Source organism: Moschus berezovskii, chromosome 9, assembly GCF_049115385.1.
Source record: "Moschus berezovskii isolate FMDL1 chromosome 9, NW_MosBer_1.0, whole genome shotgun sequence".
In the NCBI taxonomy this organism is placed as follows: domain Eukaryota; kingdom Metazoa; phylum Chordata; class Mammalia; order Artiodactyla; family Moschidae; genus Moschus; species Moschus berezovskii.
The window spans coordinates 85,335,087-85,346,184 of record NC_142468.1 but is presented as its reverse complement, the minus strand read 5'-3'; the positions used below and the strand labels follow the sequence as shown (position 1 = coordinate 85,346,184).

General features: G+C 40.6%; 1 pseudogene; it reads left to right on the top strand.

Annotated features, from left to right (window-relative positions):
* The first annotated feature begins 4,191 nt into the window (after positions 1 to 4,191).
* Positions 4,192 to 4,362, top strand: LOC129563654 (U2 spliceosomal RNA; annotated as a pseudogene).
* The last annotated feature ends 6,736 nt before the right edge of the window (positions 4,363 to 11,098 follow it).

Sequence of the window (11,098 nt, the reverse complement as noted above, 5' to 3'; positions counted from 1 at the left end):
TTTCAGTTGTGTCCGACTCTGTGTGACCCCATAGACGGAAGCCCACCAGGCTCCCCCGTCCCTGGGATTCTCCAAGCAAGAACACTGGAGTGGGTTGCCATTTCCTTCTCCAATGTGTGAAAGTGAAAAGTGAAAGTGAAGTCGCTCAGTAGTGTCCGACCCTTAGCGATCCCACGGACTGCAGCCTATCAGGCTCCTCCATTCATGGGATTTTCTAGGCAAGAGTACTAGGAAAGGAAAAATTAATCTTGTAAGGAGTTACACTGCTGTTATCAGAAGAAGTAAAAAAAAAAACTCATTGATCTTAATGATCTAACAGGGATTCCTGGCTTTGGTTAATGGTTAATGTAAAATGAAGACACACATCACACATAATGGAGTAGTCAATATAGACAGAGAATATGTTATGCTAAATTTTCTCATCTTGCCTTAAAACTTAAATTTTATCCCATCAGTTCTATTTTTAATTTTGTAAGGAGCCACTGTACTCTTTTCAATGGTATAATGTGGCTATACCATTATACATTCTTGCCAAGAGTGTGCAAGTGTTCCAATTTCACCACATCCTCACTAACACTTGCTATTTCTAATGGGTATGAGTTGATATCTCATTGTGGCTTTGGTTTGCTTTTCCTTAAAGTTTAGTGGTGTTGAGCATCTTTTTATATGCTTGTTGGCCATTTCTATATCTTCTTTGGAGAAATGTCTATTTAAGTCGTTTATCCATTTTTTAATCAGACTTTTAAAAAGTGTTGAGTTGTAGGAATTCTTTATACATTCTGGATATTAGCCCTATTCAGGTATATGATTTGCAATTTTCTCATTCCGTGTTGTTGTTGTTTAGTTGTTAAGTCGTGTCTGACTCTTTTGCAACCCCATTGACTGTAGCCCACTAGGCTTCTTTATCCATGGGATTTCCCAGGCAAGAATACTGGAGTGGGTTGTCATTTCCTTCATCAGGGGATCTTCCTGACCCAGGGGTCGAACCCACATCACCTGCATTTACTGGCAGATTCTTTACAACTGAGCCACCAGGGAAGCCCTCTCATTCCTTAGTTTGTCTTTTTTCCTGACTCTCTTGTTTGTTTTTAAGATATTGGGGCTGAGAGTGATTTAATGATTTGTGAAGATCACACATATCTTTACTGGAGCCTTTATTGGACTTGAACATGGGTCCCTACTCTTTACCTAATCTCCTTTTTTCACTGTCTCACCCCACTCTCTATCATTTGGTCATATCAACACTAACGGTAGTTTGTCCTATGGCAATTGGTACCGTGTAGGCAAAGAACCAAGCAACAGAACTTTAACTGGTCCTTTTAGTGCTCCTCTCCCATTATCCAGTGGTGATGCTTATAGAGATATAGAACCTAACTGGGTGCCTTTAGTTACATTAATTAGCTAATTAATTAAATTTGTTTTCAGCATCATATCCTCCTTAAAATGTTCTATTCTGTTCCTTAAAAATGTTTCTAAGAATCAGAACATGTTCTTCAAAGGCTGTTTATTCACTTTAACAACTGCTCACTATTTCATGGGGATGACAGCCAATGGGTTTTTCTACCATATTTTAAAGAAGAGACTAATTAGATGGACTGAGCTTCTGTGCTCTCCAAATTAATCCCAAAGCACTAATGCTAATAGATTCAGACCATTGCCTTGTATGGTGCTTGACACAAAGTAGGCCTCCAATAAATATTTGTCAAATAAATGTCATGATGCTACAATGAAGGGAGAGGATTTGCAAGGAAAGCTGGTTCAGTTGTTTGATTTAGCAGGGGAAAATAAGCAGTATTTTCCACATTATAGCCTCTGTGGAAATTGATTTTATTGGTCTCATTCTTCATGTCCGAGGCTTTGGGATGCAGCATCCTTGGGAGGATACGGGGATAAATCTCTCCAAAAGAATGGACACGGCGAGTGCAAGCAGAATTTCTGGTTGGATGTTGAAGGGAGCCAAGATTTGGGCTCTTTAGATCAAAGCAACTTGCTTCCCCATTCTACTGTGGGAGGCTCTGAAAAGGAGTTCTTCAAACAACAGGAAACTATTTGGCCTTTCAACATCATTTCTTTTCAACAATGACCCTTGAGTAAATCACTGAGCTTTTCTGGGCTTCAGCTTCCTCTCATCAACAACAATAGAGTCAAACCAGAAGAGTTATTCTCCCTGGGCTCTAAGATGCTGTATTTCTATTTTCATTGGAAAGAAAATCTGGAAAAATAAATTGAGCAGATCTAAGAGTTATATGTGTCAGACTTTATTTTTTTGGGCTCCAAAATCACTGCAGACGCTGATTGCAGCCATGAAATTAAAAGACGCTTGCTCCTTGGAAGGAAAGTTATGACCAACCTTGATAGTATATTAAAAAGCAGAGACATTACTTTGCCAACAAAAGTCCGTCTAGTCAAGGCAATGGTTTTTCCTGTGGTCATGTATGGATGTGAGAGTTGGACTGTGAAGAAAGCTGATCGCCGGAGAATCGATGCTTTTGAACTGTGGTGTTGAAGACTCTTGAGAGTCCCTTATACTGCAAGGAGATCCAATCAGTCCATTCTAAAGGAGATCAATCCTGGATGTTCATTGGAGGGACTGATGCTAAGGCTGAAACTGCAATACTTTGGCCACCTCATGCGACGAGTTGACTCACTGGAAAAGACTCTGATGCTGGGAAAGGTTGGGGGCAGGAGGAGAAAGGGACGACGGAGAATGAGATGGCTGCATGGCATCACTGACTCTGTGGACATGAGTTTGAGTGTACTCCGGGAGTTGGTGATGGACAGGGAAGCCTGGCGTGCTGTGATTCATGGGGTCGTGGAGAGTCGGACACGACTGAGTGACTGAACTGAACTGAACTGAAGAGTTATATGTACATACTCTTTTAAATCAGATCCTCACAGTCATTAAAGTTAATGGAAAACTTGAATAGATTTTCCCCCTCTTTCTAGTTTTGACTTCAATCATTATCTCTAACTTGAAATTTCAGTTTACAACTTCAATTAGAAAGAAAGCTGAGTGCTGAAGAATTGATGCTTTTGAACTGTGGTGTTGGAGAAGACTCTTGAGAGTCCCTTGGACTGCAAGGAGATCCAACCAGTCCATTCTAAAGGAGATCAATCCTGAATATTCATTGGAAGGACTGATGCTGAAGCTGAACCTCCAATACTTTGACCACCTGATGCGAAGAACTGACTCATTTGAAAAGACCCTGATGCTGGGAAAGATTGAAGGCAGGAGGAGAAGGGGACAACAGAGGATGAGGTGGTTGGATGGCATCACCGACTCAATGGACATGAGTTTGAGCAAACTCCAGGAATTGGTGATGGACTGGGAGGCCTGGCGTGCTGCGGTTCATGGGGTGGCAAAGAGTCGGACACGACTGAGCGACTGAACTGAACTGAACCTCAGTTATGCATTCAACATGATATATATCTCATATGTATGGTTAGATTCTCATGTGAGAGTACCATAAGGATTTTTATTGCTGTTGTTCAGTCACTAAGTCATGTCTGACTGTTTGTGACCTTGTGGACTGCAGCACACTAGGCTTCCCTGTCCTTTGTTATCTCCCAGAGTTTGTTCAAATTCATGGAGTTGGTGATGCTATCTAACCATCTCATCCTCTGCTGCTCCCTTCTCTGTTTGCCCTCAATCTTTCCCAGCACCAAGGTCTTTTCCAACAAGTTGTCTATTTCTAGTCAATTGAATATTTGATTTCTCTTGGTTAATGTGGTCGTGTTATTTGGCTACCTACCAATCTTTGACTATCTTTCCTATGTTTGGGGGTAATTTCCCATTCTAGAAGTCTTGCCTCCTCAAGTTAACCTCCCCCCGCCCCCCCCCGCCAAATTCACTTTCCCATGACTGAGGCCCTGCTAATCAGATACATCAGCTTGAGAGTATGAGTGAGAAGCAGTGGGTGTATTGAAGCAGGCATCATGTAGACCACTTGTTTGAAGTGGGTGTGGCCAAAGCAGCCGTGATGGAGGGAGGTAGTCCTCATATGCAGTGGGCTCACCCACTGGTTTGAATGTTCCTTGTTAGGATCATCTGACTCTAGTCCTCCTGAAGGTTCTTTGAACTTCTGAATAGTCTTTAATAAACCTTTTCCTGCTTAAACTTGATAGAACGGATTCTGTTGCTGGCACACCAGAACACTGGCTGATAGAATTTATTTCTAAGATAATCTCTCAATCGCTTCTTGGCCTTTTGGCTAAGATCAAGTGTAGTATCTGTTATTATCAGTTTAATATCTGGTATGTCCTCTATCCGAGGACAATATATTATATGGATTTTTGGAGCAGAGCTGGAGGAACCGTTTATGTATTTCTCTACCATGAAAAGTATAAGGTGGTTGAGCTCTTTTTCTATCTCACAATGGGTTTTTCTCCTGCCTTGGTGGTAACATCAATGAACAACATGGATGGACTTCACGAACTTGCCTGCGGGGGCTTCATTTATTGCCTGGGAGTTGTGTTCTTCAAGAGCGATAGCATCATTCCATTTGCCCATGCCATCTGGCACCTGTTTGTGGCCACGGCAGCTGCAGTGCATTACTATGCCATTTGGCAGTATCTTTACCGAAGTCCTACAGACTTTATGTGACATTTATGACCAACTGTACTAGGTCTCCTGGAGAAGGCAATGGCAAGCCACTCCAGTACTCTTGCCTAGAAAATCCCATGGATGGAGGAGCCTGGTAGGCTGCAGTCCGTGGGGTCGCTAAGGGTCGGACACAACTGAGCGAATTCACTTTCACTTTTCACTTTTACACATTGGAGAAGGCAATGGCAACCCACTCCAGTGTTCTTGCCTGGAGAATCACAATGGGTTTGTGAATCACCTGGAGCCTGGTGGGCTGCCGTCTATGGGGTCACACAGAGTCGGACACGACTGAAGTGACTTAGCAGCAGCAGCAGCAGCAGTACTAGGTCTCCAAACCAGTGTTACTTCAGTTATGGCACTTAGGAGTGGGATAAGAGCTGAAAATTGCACAGAGGAGGAAGAGACAACTGCACTGACTTTCTTTATATCTTTTGAATATAATTACTGTGAAAGTATGAAAGCTGTGTTGTGGAATTTTCCCCTCACAGCAAGTAAATAAGGTAGTGAATTAATTATTCATTCCATTCCACTATCATGAAGGACTCTGGAGAGACTTGGCCAACTGATGTTTACAAACCAGAATTTTGTATTTTTAATTTTACAGATTTTACTACATGATTTTTCTAAATTACTAGGTCAAATTGTAAAAGTCAGTTTAATAACGAAACTTCCTTTTTAAAAGAAAATGATTTCTATCACTTTCCCAGTAGCTGTGTAAAGAATCATTGACAGAACTTACACTACTTTCTACCATATTTCTTCTTGGCATACGTGGTTATTTTTTAAACAGAAACTTCAGTTTTTTGTAAATTTTTAAAAAATCCTTCATTGAAGCACATCTGTGCGGTTCTTCATTCACGTGAATTTTTGCAGCAGTCTCAACATTCCACAAATGAACAAACATTATACCTCTTCTCTGGTAGTTTTATTAAGCATGGAGAAACTGCCAGTTTTTAAAAACTGCCAAGTTTTCCAAAACTTTCCTGCCAACCTCTGACTCTGAATTCCCTGCTGCTTTGGGCCACATATTTGACCTAGTTTGATTTCCCAGCAATAGAAAAGCATTTTGATATCACTAACTTTTTCAAAAGATTGAACTTTTTCTCTATGCCTTTTCCATGTCTTCTTCAGGGTCTTTTCCCACAGAGGATGAGTATCCAGTCTGTATTAAGACAGGATTGCTGGCTTGGCCATCCACTGAACACTCCTGAAGAGCGTTATGAATTACAGTGAATAGTGGTCATGCCTGTCTGGTGCCTAGTGGTTAAGCTATTGTCACTTAGCTTTATATTATTGGTTTGATAGTCATTTTAAGTTGTGGAACTAAATGCATAAATTCACATTTCTACCTTTCCTTTGCGTCTCCTGATACACTTTTTATCATAGAAAAGTATTTAAAGCACTGTTTGACAAACTCATGTGTCTGTTGTCCATCAGTTATAGCCTGGCTCAGTGGAGTGATATTTAATATATTGTTTTTGGTTTTCCTTCAATGTCTTATATTAACATATTAGTTGCTTTTTGGTTAATCTCCTGTTGGTGTTTTAATAAATAACCTTGCATTTAAAAAAAAAAGATAATCTCTCATGTGTCCAGGGTTTAAATATTTACTTTCCAAGGCAAAAAATAATCTTTAAATTATTTGTTCTTAAACTCAATTTTTTAAGTTCATAAAATAATATAACTGTCCTTCTTTTTCCTGTTGCTTTATGTGTAATATTAGGTTGTCTATTTGATGTTTCTCTTTTTTCTTGAGGTAAGATTATATTGGTGTAAACTTCCCTCTTAGAACTGCTTTTGCTGCATCCCATAGGTTTTGAGTCATTGTGTTTTCATTTTCATTTGTTTCTAGGAATTTTTTGATTTGCCCTTTCATATTTTTAGTAACCTGTTGGTTATTTAGAAACACATTGTTTAATCTCCATGTGTTCATGTTTTTTTTAGAGTTTTTTCCCTGTAATTGACATCTAGTCTCATAGCATTTTCATCTGAAAATATACTTGATATGATTTCAATTTTCTTAATTTACCAAGGCTTGATTTGTGACTCAAGATGTGATCTATCCTGGAGAATTTTCCATGTTCACTTGAGAAGAAAGTGTTAGTTTTTTGTGTTTGGATGGACTGTCGTGAAGATATCAGTTAGGTTTATCTGATCTAATGTGTCATTTAAGGCTTGTGTTTCCTTATGAATTTTCTGTTTTGATTATCTGTCTATTGGTGTAAATGGGGTTTTAAAGTCCCCTACTATTATTGTGTTACTGTTGATTTCCCCTTTTATGTCTGTTAGTGTTTGCCTTATTATTGAGGTACTCCAGTGTTCGCTGAATAAATATTTACAATTGTTGTGTCTTCTTCTTGGATTGATCCCTTGATCATTATGTACTGTCCTCCCTTATCTCTTGTAATCTTCTTTGTTTTCTCAAAGAAGACACACATATGGCTAGTAAACACATGAAAATGCTCAACATCACTTATTATTAGAGAAATGCAAATCAAAAACTACAATGAGGTATCACCTCACACCTGTCAGAATGGCCATCATCAAAAAAAATCTACAAACAATAAATGCTGGAGAGGATGTGGAGAAAATGGAACCCTCTTATACTGTTGGTGGGAATGTAAATTGATACAGCCACTATGGAGAACAGTATGGAGATTTCTTTAAAAAATTAGGAATAAAGCTACTGTAAGACCCAGAAATCTAAACTGGGCATATACCCTTAAAAAAAAATCACAATTCTGAAAGACCCATGTACCCCAGTGTTCATTGCAGCACTATTTACAACAGCCAGGACATGGAAGCAACCTAGATGTCCATTAATAGATGAATGGATTAAGAAGTTGTGGTGTATATATATATATATACACAATGGAATATCACTCAGCCATAGAAAGGAACAAATCTGAGTCAGTTCTAGTGAGGTGGATGAACATGAACTGTTATACAGAGTTAAGTATGTGTCAAAAAGAGAAAAATATGATATATTACATATACATGGAATCTAGAAAAATGATACCATTTGCAGGGCAGCACTAGAGACGCAGACATGGAGGACAGACTTGTGGACACAGCTGGGGAAGGAGAGGGTGGGACGAATTGAGAGAGTAGCATTGAAACATATACACCATGTGTAAAATAGCTAGCTAGTCAGAATTTGCTGTATGATGCAGGGAGCTCAGTCTGGTGCTCTGTGATGACCTAGAGGGGTGGGATGGGGTGGGAGGTGGGAGGGAGGTTCAAGAGGGAGGGGACATATGTATACCTATGGCTGATTCATGATGATGTATGGCAGATACCAATATGACATTGTAAAGCAATTATCTCCCAATTAAAAATAAATAAATTTTAAAGATATGATGCTTTAGTAACAGTTTTTTATTCATTCTGCAAATCTTATGCTCAGAGCTAAAAAGTATATGGGTGATTAGTAAGTCACAAGCCTTATCTTTGAAAGCTCACATCCGTTTCAAAGCTGAGCCTCTATTGCTGCTGGATGACTTAAAAATTATGAGAATGCATAACATTAATGAGCACTTCTACTGCTCCAGGCACATGTGTTAACTCATTGAATTGTCCCAGTAACTCTATAAGTAAGTAGCTCTTATTCCTACAGATGAGGAAAACAAGGGATGTCTCTAAGCTAAGCTGCTTGTTCAAGGCCAGGTAGTACACAGCAGAACTGAGATTCAAACTCAGGTTTGAATTCATGCTCTCAGCAATCGAGACTCGTGGGCTCCAGAGCGCAGGCTCCATAGTTGTGGCGCACAGGCTTAGTTGCCCCCTGTCATGTGGGATCCTCCCAGATTAGGGATTGAACCAGTGTCCCCTTCATTGGCAGGTGGATTCCTAACCACTGGACTACCAGGGAAGCCCTGGTTTCCACATTTTAAATGGCAACGATGTATTTTTAAAGGTGCAGTTTTTTCCCATTGGTAATGGTCCTGAGTGCAAACTCCCCCCTCTACCCTAACACTTCTAGCTACTCCAGCCAGAATCTGCCTGGGGTTGCTTCCTGAGCCATTCTTCTTGTATAATGTGCTGGTCCAATTCCCAATACCTCTTATTTTCTTGCACCAGTCTCTCCAACATCGGCTTCTTCAAACGAACACAATCTGATGCTGGTCTGTCATATATCATGTACTTGTTCCTCAAAATATTCTTGGCAAAGTGAAGTGAAAATTGCTCAGTTGTGTCCAACTCTTTGTGACCCCATGGACTGTATAATTCTAATAATTCTGTATTAGACTGTATAGTTCTGTATAGTTCTAATATAATTCTAATATAATTCTCCAGGCCAGAATACTGGAGTGGGTAGCCTTTCCCTTCTCCAGAGGATCTTCCCAACCCAGGGACTGAACCCAGGTCTCCCGCATTGCAGGCTGATTCTTTACCAGCTGAGCCACCAGAGAAGCCCAAGAATACTGGAGTGGGTAGCCTATCCCCTCTCCAGTGGATCTTCCTGACCCAGGGTCTCTTGCATTGCAGGCGGATTCTTTACCAACTGAGCTATCAGGGAAGAGAATTCAACAAAGCAACACAAAGACAGTGACTTACTCAGCTTTGCAGCCCTTGACCCTACCATGGTTTGTACATTCACTCACCCACTCATTCATTCATTCAACATATCTTTTTTCAGTTCTCCAATATGTCCGGTACTGGGAATACATCAATTAACAGGACATCTTCCCTGCCTCCTCTAGTGGGGATAGGCAAGTAAACAGGAATGATCAGGAGAGTATTAAAACTACATTGTACTTATTCACGGTAAATATAGGGTACAACAGAAGCACATAGAAGCAGGGGGCAGTAACTATCGGAAGTCAAGTACTAGGAAAATGTTTAACAAATGGATGAGTGAGTGGTTGGATGAATGAATGAACATAACTGGTATGGGGGCACAGAACCTTCAAGGTGAATAGTCACCATCCCATGGAAAGATGCTTCTCCAATTTCATTCAGTATTTTGACAAGGTCAGCTCATATGAATCCATATCATGAAAAATACAACTTTTATTTCCCCTCTCTCCTCTTCTCTCCTTTCTCTTCTGACCAAATAGCAGAACGGAATGAAATGTGACTGTCAGAGTGCCAGCAATGCCCGAGTCAGCAGGCCCCCATCTACTTTGCTCAAGACTCTAATAACTCTGATGTCAAGCAAAATTGTACCCTTCTGAAACTCTTTTCAGCATTTTCATTATTGATTAGATAGAATATCTGCTCGTCTTCACGGCAGCAGGCTGTACAGCCAAAAGGGGTTGCTTAACTCTGCTTACGATTTTGCTCAAGGATATAAAATTCTGGCTGTGTCCACTGCAAAGCAGGAACTGTTTTTCCAGCTGAACTTCGCCTCTTAGCTTCAGCACATCTCTTCGATCCCCTGTGATTGTTTCCATGCCAGCTATTTGCAGGTCTGCATTGCTGATTCTACACACAGCACAGCAGGGTTTATCCAAGGGCCATCTACTGTTCCTGGTAACTCCCCAGTAAGGTAAACATCTGCTGTGGAACCGGAAAGAGCTGGTTCAAACCAGTTGTTCTTAGTTTCACTGATCATTTTTAACTTTTTACAATGACCTTTTCTTAATTTCCCTGTACCAAGTCAGAACCTGTAAGAATTTTGCTTTTGAAGAAAAGCCCCATGTTTTCTAATTTTAAAATTTGTTTTTAATTGGAGAATAATTGCTTTACAATATTGTGTTGGCTTCTGCCATAAAACATCGTGGATCAGCCACAAGTACACATGTCTCCTCCCTCCTCAACCTTCCCCCTACCCCGCACCCCACCCCACCCCTCTGGGTTGTCACAGAGCACTGGGCTGAGTTCCCTGTGCCCACACAGCAGCTGCCCACTGGCCCTCTGTCTTACACAGGGTAGTGAATATTCAGTGCTGCTCTCTCAATTCAGCCCACCGTCTCCTTCTCCTGCTGCGTCCAGAGTCTGTCCTCTACGTCTGTGTGGCTCTTCCTCATTTCTATATGTTAAAACAGTTAAAGTGAATCCTCAATAGTAATTTAATATTTTAGAAAGTATCAAAAAATTCATATGCATCTTTGAAAAAGTAAGGATAAAATTAATTCAGATTCCTTAATACCCAGTCCATATTAAACTTTACCCAATTTGTACCTAAAAGGCCTTTTATAGTATGTTTGTCAAATCTAGGATCCAATCCAGAACTATGTATTGCATTGGTTTGTTTTGTACACGTGTGTATGTTAGTTGCTCAGTTGTGTCCAGTTCTTTGTGACTCCATGGACTGTAGCTGGCCAGGCTCCTCTGTCCGTGGGATTCTCCAGGCAACAATACTGGAGTGGATTGTCATTCCTTTCTCCAGGGGATCTTCCCAACCCAGGGATAGAACCTGGGTCTCCTGCACTGCAGGCAGATTCTTTACCATCTGAGCCATCAGGGAAGCCCTTTATACACGTCAGCTTTCCCAACACACTGACTTGTGGAATGGACCAGGCCAGCTGTCCTGTAGAATATATGATTCAC